This window comes from Leptodactylus fuscus, chromosome 9, assembly GCF_031893055.1.
Source record: "Leptodactylus fuscus isolate aLepFus1 chromosome 9, aLepFus1.hap2, whole genome shotgun sequence".
Taxonomy (NCBI): domain Eukaryota; kingdom Metazoa; phylum Chordata; class Amphibia; order Anura; family Leptodactylidae; genus Leptodactylus; species Leptodactylus fuscus.
In genome coordinates, this window is record NC_134273.1 from 83,904,535 (window position 1) to 83,916,247 (window position 11,713).

Sequence of the window (11,713 nt, forward strand, 5' to 3'; positions counted from 1 at the left end):
TAGTCCGGGCCCACGGCCACAAAAACAGGGACCCCTTCATTTCTAGGGCCCCGTACACACCTCCGCAGTTTATACAGCCATGTTTCCAGACCACAGAAAAGGACCACCAATAAGGAAGCATTCCCATCTGTATAAAGAAGCCGTTGTCTTAGGAAACCTATGGACCCCCTTACACTATAATGGCGTCTGTGTAGTTTCCACACGGAGAGGGGAACGGTATCGGCGAACGCAGACGCAAACTAAAGGCTTATTTGGCACTGACTAGTGTACGGGATCATACAAGTCTTTTTGCAGATCCGTGATCGCGGTTTACATACTTGACGTGTTTTTACGGACCGTCCTGTGTATTTAGCCTAAGGGTTTGGGTTGTATGGCGTCCACAGTCTGCCCTGAGACCTCGCTGTGCCTCTGTGGGGTTTATAGCAAACCTTTTTGGGGAAAACAAAATTGTATTACCGTATATACTCGCGTATAAGCCAACCCGAATATAAGCCGAGGCCCCTAATTTTACCACAAAAAACTGGGAAAACTTATTGACTCGAGTATAAGCCGAGGGGGGGAAATGCAGCGGCTACTGGAAAATGTCAAAAATTAAAATGGTTTTTGGGTGCAGTAGGTGCTGGGGAAGGGGAGGAGGTATTTTGGTTGTCTGTCTGCCCCTTCCCTGAGCTTGAGGACTGGGGTTTTTTCCCCCCAGTTGGACTTCAGTCTGGCTGAATATAGGGGATCTGCGGTGCTCCTATTAACCCCTTCCTAACCCCTGCAGATCCCCTATATTCAGTAGACCGGGCACTCTCAGACACAGGGATACCTAATGTGTTTGTGTTTCACAGTCATTTTCTACTTTTATATGGAAAATTCTATACATTACTATTGCGGCTGGTCATAGACCCCCCTCCCAAAAAAAAAAAAAAAATTTTTTATTTTTTTGCTTGACTCGAGTATAAGCTGATGGGGACTTTTTCAGCACAAAATCTGTGCTGAAAAATTCGGCTTATACTCGAGTATATACGGTATGTTCCTCCATGTCGTATTGTGATGATATATGTACATATGTATATAGGAGATAGTCCTGTAGACGTATTGCTGCAGTGGAGGATACGGTTCTTCATGGCGGCGCGTGTAATATCGCTCAGTTCACACGCTCATAAAAGTCTGACATGTTTACTACCCGGACTCTCCCATCTCTGATGCTGATCAGATTTTGTGATGGATTGGTTATGTTTTTTTGCTAAGGATTCTCAAGCAAAATCCATGATTAAAAATTACATTTTGTGTGGATTTACCTTAAAGCTCAGGGTGCTCAGTGACTTTGGTTCTAACTAAAGTTAGTGAATGAAGTTGCCTTGCGACTCCTAGTGAACTGCGAATTCTAGGTGCAAAAAAGTCGAGCAGTGTTTGACTGGAAGTCGCTACACACTAGGGGTTGCAACAAGACTCCATTCACTAACTTTAGCGGAAGTGGCGGCTAAAGCCATAGCCTTGACTACTGTAATTTTGGAAATAGGCAAATTGCATGTATGGTCAACAAAAGGGTTAATAATTGTCTTAAGGATTGGTCTTTGCTCACGTATAATCATGTGTTCATTGGTGGCTTCATGTGGGCAGGATTGTGGCCACCAAACAACGTGCCATTATAGTCATGCATTCATCGGCAGCCACTTGTGGGTTGGTTTTGGTGATCTGCAGCTATATCTCCGAGTGCATACACCCTAAGGGTCCATTCACACGGAAGAATTTGGTGTGGAATTTTCCACGCTGAAAAAAAAGCCTCCCATTGACTTTAATGGGTGATGCTAGCTTTTTTTTTCCACTAGTGGAAAAATTCCGCTAGTGGGAAAAAAAAGCTAGCAGCACCCATTGAAGTCAATGGGAGGCTTTTTTTTTAAGGGTCCGTTCACACTTAGTTTTTTGGCGAGTAAAAAATCTGCTTCAGGAATTAGAAAATGTTTTTTTCCTCCAGCCCAGTGTATGGACCTTGAAAAAAACACTGGCTAGTAAAATTTTCGTGCACAATTAGGAGATTTATTGAAGTTGATGTCCTGTGTGGGGCCTGTGGATGCAGTAAATAAATACTTGCCCCAGCTTCTACTTGGACTGTACTTTGGGTTTCGGGGCTGGTTCCAATCCTGGGTCACGTGATGGAAATATGCACCCCTGTCACTGCGCTTCCTCTCCCCTCTCCCATGTGCATAGGTAGTTACCTATACGTATGTGGACCGGCAGAACACATCATTGTAATAGTCAGGCCAAGCACCATAGTACATAGAACTACTTGCAACGACGGCAGAGGAGATAGAGAGACTTGGCTGCAGATTCTTATCACGTAATCCGGGGTCAGTATCAGCTCAGAAACCTGAGGCACTGGGGAAAGTAAGTGGTGAAAGTTTCCATGGAGAGGCATGGAGGCTCCTTATGTTTCTCACTAGGATATCCTTTTAAAGGGATATTGCATTAAAGGCAGTTTGTCACAAGGGTGAAGTGCATTAAACCATCAATACAGTTATATAGGTCAGGCTCATCTGAAGAGGAAACACCTTTGTCCCCGTGAAAACTTGTTTCTCTGTTACTGAGATATTAATTTATTTCACAATATGCAAATCAGCAGTCTGGAGCACTGAGGCGGTTCCGTCCTACAACCCATAAAGAACACAGGGCCAGGTGAGATTTCAGCATCGCTCCCTGGCCCTGTGTAGCAGGTTGGAGTGACGGAGCCGCCCTCAGTGCTCAGGATTTCTCATTTGCATCTTGTGAAATTAATATCTCATCATTTTCATGGGGATAAATGATTCAACCTGGCGACAGACTCCCTTTAGAGCATTATGTACTAGATTGGTGGACTGCTGGGGCCCTGCTGATTACCAATTTGGGGGACAGAGGAGTGAATCGGCCATCAAACGTGCGCCCTGCCAGTCCACTCAAACTCTCCGGCACTGATAGAAGTAGCTAGGTGCTATGTCCATCTATCTGTCAGTGCTGTAGACCGGTAATTGGCGGGGTCCCAACAGTCAGACCCCCCACCAGTCACCTAGGCTTTGCTTTGGACTAGAGTACCCATATAGGCTTGTTGAATAATTTTGCATCCAGTAGAACAGTCTTGTAGATGACGCCATGGAGGATAATGACTTCCAGTCCTTCTACTGTTTCAATGAACATAATGCAGGAGATGTTAGCACAGCCTATATTTGGTACAATTAGAGCCTCTCCCACCCCCCAGGATAGTAGTATATTAGGATCCAGGGTGCAGCATTGCAAAATAGACATCAACATTGGATGTAAGCAGTCATCATCTGCTCTCTAGTGGAAGGACCAAGACCAGCGGCAGTGCCAGAGGGTAGGGGTCTGATGGTATCACCTACCAGTCCTGTCCTATGTTGCTAAGTGATGGTCAAAACAAACCTGCCCTTGTACTTATGGCTGGATGAAGCAAGAGGAAGATATTTGGTTGGTCAATAGGGCTTGGTCGAAATGTCACATTCATACAACATGTAAAATGAGCAACCTTATTCCCTATTGCAGGATGTGTTTGTTTGGTGGAAGGGTTTGGATTTTGTAGAGGGGTTTTCTAGATAAGATCTCTATGTGTTTGGTAGGGAACCAACACCTGGCACCCTGCAGATCAGCTGGATGACAGCTTCACTAACTGCCAGGCAGAGCTCTGTACATTGCATAGTGACTGTGCCTGGTATTTCAGTTCGGCTCCATTCACTTAAATAGGACTGAGCTGTTGCTGTACGTTATGACCGATGAATGTCATTTGAGGCCAAGTGAAAGGATGTGGCGCTTGTGAGGAATGCGGCCTCTTCTAACACTACATTGGTGCCTGTCTCAGTTGTCACCTACTGATTTACGCTAAGGATAGGCCATCGATATGTAAGTCTTGGATTGTTCAGGATCTGATCAGTGGGGGGCTATCAGGCGGCCGCTGCATTGATCAGCTGTGCAGGGCAACTTCTGACACTCATACTGTATACAACCCGGGGCTGGGAACAGTCGACTCTGCGCCCTGTAACTTCAACGGGAACTGAGCTACAGTTCTAGTGCTCGGTACCCTAAGGCCATAATAACCAAAGTCCTGAACAACCCCTTCTCCCTGACATTCATTCTAGACTCCCCCTTACATATCAGATTGTCGGAAAGCCCCCCCCCCCCCCAAATTCATGGCTATGGCTGTTGATAATATACAATGTACGGCCACCTTTACATAACTCACCTCAAGACCGATGCCAATTTTTCATTCTATTCCTTGAAATGACATGACACAAAGCGGCAGACCGTAATTAACCTTATAATCATTTCCTTGTAAACCAATTTGTAACCTGTTTCTAAGACGTATATCTTCGAGGGCGTGTAGAAAACACGTCTGTCACCCATGAGCTATGTAACAAGTCAGATCCACTACCCTAACTAACAAAGTCATTTATCATTGTGAATGCAGAAGTCGTAACCCGTATACACAACTTTACGTGGTGATTGCTGTTTTTCGTTGTAGTATTTTTCATCCCCACCCAGGCCGTACTATTATTAATGATGAAAAACAACGCTTGGGTTTAATCTTCCTTGTCTTAAGTTTATGCCAACACGCAAGTTCTTCATTGTTTACACTGGAAAGTTTGACAATCGGACGCTTGTCCTTAGTCTCAAGTACGTATGTAATGACAAAGCGGTGAGTGATAGACGGCAAATGAACTGTAGAGAAATTGGCGAGAGAGGCCGCTCGTAGGACAGAACAATCAGATCCTCAGATTTATCGCAGCGGGATCAAAGTTCACTACAGGAGCTCGGTGTCTTTCCTGGAAACGCATCATAATCCTGTCTTTTGTATGATAACTTGAGGACATGGCGTCCTTCTTGATGTAAACAAAAAATGTTCTTGTTGATATGTCGTCAATTTTACAATTTCAGTCAATGATGGTGAATGCAACATGGATTTCACGCTAGGGATACGGCGATATTCAGAGGGAGACAGTAGATTCTCTGAAGGAATTAAATCAATCTCAACACAAGGATAGAAGCCGTAGTGTTATCCTGAGAAAGCATCTTCTGGGGAATGTACGGTACACGATGTACACGAGGACTGCCATGGACAGATAAGGAGCCACAATTACACTTACATAGGGTTCTAAAGTCATTGTTGTGTTAAAGGGGTTGGTATTGATGGCTTATCCATAGGATAGGTCCTGAATATCACATTAGTGGGCCCTTGTACACGGTAGTAGCTGTGCCTTTGGTACTTCCCAAAAGGAGGGAGTGCTGTATGGTAACCCTTTTAGAAACTGTACTATTGGTAGATCAGATTCCCCATCACCCATCCTTCGTGTATGGCTTTTTTAAAGGTGCCCAAGCACTTTAGGCCTAAAGGAAAGTTGACTTAATCTGCTGATATCTGACAGATGATGTGCAGTCAGGAGACGGAAAAATTGAAATAATGATTCCTATCATGCTCGACCTTTGTTCCCCCAGGAGATAAGCCACCAGTAGAGGCATCCCTACAGTCCCCATTGAAAACCATGGGCTGAACCATCTTTGTATGTGCATGGGGGACTGGGCTGGAGGAGTAGTTGACAACTATGGCAGGTGTATGGACAGCTTACGCTAGGTTCACACTTGCATTCAGGTTTCTGTCCTTCGGGTCCACTTGGGGACCTGAAAGACGGAAACCCTGCCCACTTTAAAAGTGGTTACATCCCATAGACTATAATGGGGTCTGCCTGGTTTCTGTCAAAAGCAGCAGAGAGAAAAGTCCTCCTTGTAGGACTTTCCTCTCTGCCAATTTTAAGTGGAATGGTGACAGCTTCGTAAGGAGTCTCAAATATTTTTATTATTATTATTGTTTATTTATATAGCACCATTAATTCCATGGTGCTTTACATTTGGGGGTTACATACAATACACAGAATATACAGGTAGATATAATACTAACAGTGTTCGATTGGCACAGTGGGGTAGAGGGCCCTGCCCACGAGGGCTTACAATCTATGGGGGTCCTAGCATTAAAGGGGAGGGGTATTCCAGGACTTTGATCATATCATACAGCAGCTAAGTCCCATTCAAGTCAATACCAAACCAATACAGCTGCTACAATCTGGACGATGCTGTGCTTGGGATTCAGTAACTTCAATTGATCACTGCGGCCTTTAGCTGATCGGTGATGGTCCTGGGTGTTGTGCCCCCACCAATCATCCTATGGATAGATCATCAGTATATAAGAAAACCCCTTTAATGGATCACCTCAACCATTCTCAGGACATTTCTAGAATGATTGTTCATCCTTTGTCTTATAACACATTTCACTGTATCAACTGCATGACCCTATGGAATGTGTACAGTGTCCTAGACATGAGGTTTATCTCTACGTATTGGAGCCAGTACTGTGTGGATACGATTGTTCTTTTCTTGCCTCCCAATCCTTTATAAGCTATTATGCCTCTTTATAGGGATTACATTGCTGTTGCTTTGAGCATATGTTACCTTTTGGATTGACTTTTGTATTCTGTCACTGAAGCACAAAGTATCTGATGTTTTTGTGGCAGAGAACTGGTTCTCATACCAGGATCCACTAATCCGCAGACAATACGAGACCTTGTTTAATAATTGCCATCTCCTGTTACAGGCTGTGCCGTCTCCCTCGGTCCGGCTTTTTTCAGTCTTGTTTGTTTCCTCGTGATTAACCATTATATACCTATTAATGACATATCGATACCTGATGACAGGCAGTTAATGAAGCCATTGAAGGTCATGTCAGTAGCTCGATGATTTAGGAGCTAAAGTACTTTTTAATAGGGCCGGACAAGTCTATAAACAAAAGCTGAATTGAGTTGGCGGAGATACGGTTATGCAAGACTAGTATTCATTCCAAAGCTAATATTATGACACCCTTGAAATCGTTTCACTGCCTTATTATCATTGCCTTTAAATCATTACTATGTGTCGATGAAAACAATCATGGGTAACGCCTGCATTGATGTTGCCTAATCCTCCGTGGATTCGCCTTGGGGCTTTAAATGTACAAATGCAAACTGAAAGTGGTGATCAAAACAACAGGCTGAATAATAGATATTAAAGGGATATTCCCATCTCGAGAACAGGACTTGTCTGACCCTTGTTTCACAGCCACGGTGAGTGCAGAGGTGGCCGCAGAGGCGTCACTATATGCATTGTATACCAGGCCCTAGAGCCTGAGGAGGGCCATAATCTATATCACTATGAATGTGTATCCGGTGCAGTGAATGTATACATAACCCACAAGGAGGAAGTTTCTCTCCACCAGTTTCAGTATAAAACCGACAATCCCCTTTATAGTCTATGGGGTCTGTGGGCTTCCACCTGTAACCGCTTTTTAAGCGACAGGGTCTTTTGGGCTTCCGTCCTTCGAGTCTGAAGGACAGAAGCCCAAACACTGGTGTTAACCTAGCACCCGTCTGATAGATGTTCCCCCTGACTCCAACATAGACATAAACATACAGCTCAAACGGGCCTTTATGTGTACATACAGAGTAAATGGGAATAAGAACTTACCTGAATGTCCCCCTGTCTCATGAGCAGGACCCTCAATCCTACAGTTTGCTATGTTAAAGGAATCCTATCATTAAAATTAAATTTTTTGTCCCTAACACGTAGGAATAGCCTTAAGAAAGGCTATTCTTCTCCTACCTTTAGATGTCTTCTCCGCGCCACCGTTCTGTAGAAATCACGGTTTTTGACGGTATGCAAATGAGTTCTCTCGCAGCACTGGGGGCGTCCCCAATGCTACGAGAGAACGCTCCAGTGCCGCCTCCATCTTCTTCAGGAACGGCCTCTCTTTGCGTCTTCTTCCGGCGCTGGCTTCAAACTTCTAGGCCTCGGGCAGAGCCGACTGCGCATGCTTGCCGGCTACAAGAAAATAGCCACTTACAATACTGTGTAAGCATCATTTTCTTGTGGCCAGTGGACATGCACAGTCAGCTTTGCCTGAGGCCTAGAAGTTTGATGCCAGCACTGGAAGAATACATTGTAATGTCTCATATTGTCTGTTCATATCCCCTCTGATTTGTATAGTGCTACGGAATATGTTGGCGCTATATAAATTCAATTATTATTCTTCTAAGTTGCTACCAGGTACTTCTGGCAGGAGCTTATCTCCCATGGGAGCAAAGGCACATCTGAAATCTAACATGGCTATGAGCCCTCCCAGCAAACAATCCTGTCCACGAAGCCTTCCCCTGTCCTCACTTGTCCTCTGTGCTGTGGTTATTGAATACAGGTGCAATATTTACAGGGCATGTTTTTTTTTTCTTATTTTTGACAGCTGGGTGATTTTTATGCTTGGATAGCAAGTACCAACCGGTTCGGCATCTGAGCGTCTCCAGACTCCCATTATAATAGAGGCCGTCTAATCACATGACTCGTCTAAATTTGGCAGAATCGGTAGGTTTCACCTTAATCATCTTGTTTTGCTCTCTGAAATGTGACCCTTGACCTCCTTCCTTAATCGGCTGTACTGTAAACAGAAATGAATGCAGGGGCCGCTTTAAGAAGTAAATGGGGCAACTCACTAGTGTAATATATAACTACATTAGCAAGGTGAAAGAACGGCAAGGTCTGCTAAGGGGAGATAACTAGGGTACGGATTTCGGATATTACATAAGTCCCTGTACTCCTTTGCCCACGTCTAATAACAGGGTAAGGCTGGCAGAGAAGTGTTTGCTATGGAATAATGCATCATTATTATAGGAGTGGATAACTATGGACGGTATACAGAGACAGGAACGGCAAACAACTAAAACACAACTTTTTCCCCAAAATGAATGACTCCACCTGGGCAACAATGGCAGGTCATCAGCCAGGTCATCAATGATAGCTAGTGTTGAGCATACAGGACTACTGTAGTGAGGTTAGAGGGGTTTTCCAGGATTTATATATTGCTCTTTTATTAGGATAGGTCATCAATATTTATTATGTGGGGTGTTGACACCTCGGACCCCCGCAGATCAGTTGGTTGAGGAGGTGTTAGCTGCGGCCTCTTCACGGTACGTATCATAGGGGCTGTGATTGCTTTTGTAGCTCAGCCCATTTCACTTAAAGGGAACTGAGCTTATGCTGTATCATGTGACCTATGAATGTGACATCATCAGACCACAGCACTTCAAGCAGCTGATCGGTGAGGGTCCGGGGTTTCGAACCGCAGGGCTCACATATCTGTATCCTATCCTAAGGAGAGATCGTCACTATGTAAGTCCTGTTGTGATTGAAGTGTACACCACTGGATGACAAAATGGACCTGAAGTGAAGGGCCTGAAGCAATTTTGGCAGGATTGACTGACCGTCTACTGTGTAGGAATGTCCTGACCTTCCTCTGATGGTAGGTGTTAGGGGAAAGATGGGGCAGCTGGATTTGATGATGCCCAATCCTTTTTTCTCAGGGTCAATACGTTACTCCTTGAGATGGTCACCAGGGTCAGACTCTGTTAGGTCAGAAAAGGTTAAACACTATGGCAGGGGGGACAAATATACCACTGGGTCACTGGTGGCCAGGTACTGTATGTACCATTGAGTCACCAATGGTTATGCATTCTACTGTTATGTCATCAGGGCACAGGCCATACCTTTTGGTCACCAGGGGTTGGGTACATTATGTATTACTGATTCACCAAAGACTTGGTACAAAATGTACTACTGGGTCATCAGAGACTGGACATGGACTAGACCACTGATCCATGTGGACTAGACCCTTATACTCACTGACCAGTCGGCAAACACTGTTCTATTGGCTCATAGGGCCTGGGATTTTTATATATCTGGGATATTTATATGGTGTCACCATTATGGGACATGAGTAGTTTGATTGTGTTTTATAACTCGTATAGATTATGTATGTGCTTTGCACACTTGTTTAGACGTAGATATAGTTGAGTGTTTGTGTCTCTGGCCATGTGCTAGCAATCCTGAATAACCGGTTTACCCTCTGGATGTGTACTGTACCTGTCTAGCTTGACACTTATTGCATAAATCTCCCTAGGCTGAATTTTTATTAATGCACCTCTAGGCCTTACCCTGCGTCACAGCTGTATATGTTTAGGGGTCAATGAGCCGTATCGGTGCAACCATTTACTGAAACCTGTCATGTGCTGTCAACATCAGTTTCCAAAATGTTCATTTAAAGGACGATTCCATGCAAGAAGATTTTTTATCAGAAAGATATTGTATTCACACGCATTGTGTTGGCTGTGTATGCCTTAAAATCACGCCCACATCGGGGTAAGGCTGTGGTATTAATGTAAAAATCATGTGGCCATTAACTAACAGTTTAGAAGCCACAATGGGTTTCAGTCCAATGCAACGACTGCAATATGTGTTGCTACCCTCCATTTCTTAGAACATCACTCTGATTGGGTAGGTTGGTGGGGGATCTGATACCCGTGACCCCTACTGATCAGCAGTTAATACACAGAGAATGGAGCAGGAAGCAGACAGCTCTTATGTTACCAGGAGCTGTCTCATCCCGTTGGGTGAATGTTATAGACTTTACCAGTGCTATTACCTGATGTGAGTCCCTTATTGTCCCTGATGACTAATGGTGGACATACACATTATCTGAATGTCTGTCAAAGTGGACGATTATGTATGGGGGTGTCTTAATTTTCCTCTGATGTCTGAAGGAAGACGGGTTAGGCAGTCGGATTTTATCATTCCCAATGTTTTTATTCTCAGAAGAGGTAAACCACTACCAAAGGTGTCTGGCAGCAGCTTACACCCCTATCACTATTCGGAACATATGCATGCTTGGCTGAACGGAGTTTGTAGGTGCCTGGCGATTCAAAGGAATAGTTGTCTCCACCAAAAGAGTATTAGGCTGACAACTATCTGTAGGCCTTTACATAGCCCACAATGTTACTGTGGGTCCTGGAAGCTGCACAAACAGCTGCTGATAATACTGGGGAAGCCATTGGGGGGCAAGGGACCTGGCTGTGACAGATGGAAGAACTATGGACACGTGCACCCCTTATTGGGCACTCATTGAGTCCTGGTCCCTCGTGATCACTGGAAATCCCTGTTGTCAGACATTGTGGACGGGGAGTATATTATTGATCCCTTTATATTCTCCTGGCCTACATGATCTACCCTCTGACCGTGTGGACGGTAGGTGACCCGGCTACAGATTTAGCATCGTGCCCGAGGATGTTCTGGATCCTTCTCTGCCTCCAGTTTTGCAGACGGCCTTGTTATACGTTTTTGCCATGTCCGCCTTCCTTAGTATATTACCCTCGGTTCTCCTAATGTGAACCCGCACCTCTAAACAAACTATAACCGTATACTCCATCTATTCACATGCGTTCCATGAAATTTTTACGACTTCTGTGTTACCTTTTGCTTGTTGTTTTTGGCGCCGGCCTCTCATACTTTACCAGCTCTATATTTTGGAGCACAGTTTGTTTTTCTCTCTTTGGCTCTAGGATGACATTTAGTTTTCAGGATTTCTGAGAACATTGCACAATAAATAACTTACAGAAATGGTCTCAAAATTCATGAAAAACCCAGATGGCTCTTTTAGCTGCTTCTTCTTTGCAAAATCCTTTTTATGATGTAGAGGCAGCCGAGGGTTTCCACGCAGTATAGGATGGCTGCCAGGATGTCACACAGCTCAGGAGAAGTGCACAGTCGCCGGCGGGGATGTGGTTGACAAAAGCAAATATTGTCATTTCATACTCAGCTGGTCCCGAGTGCACATTTACAA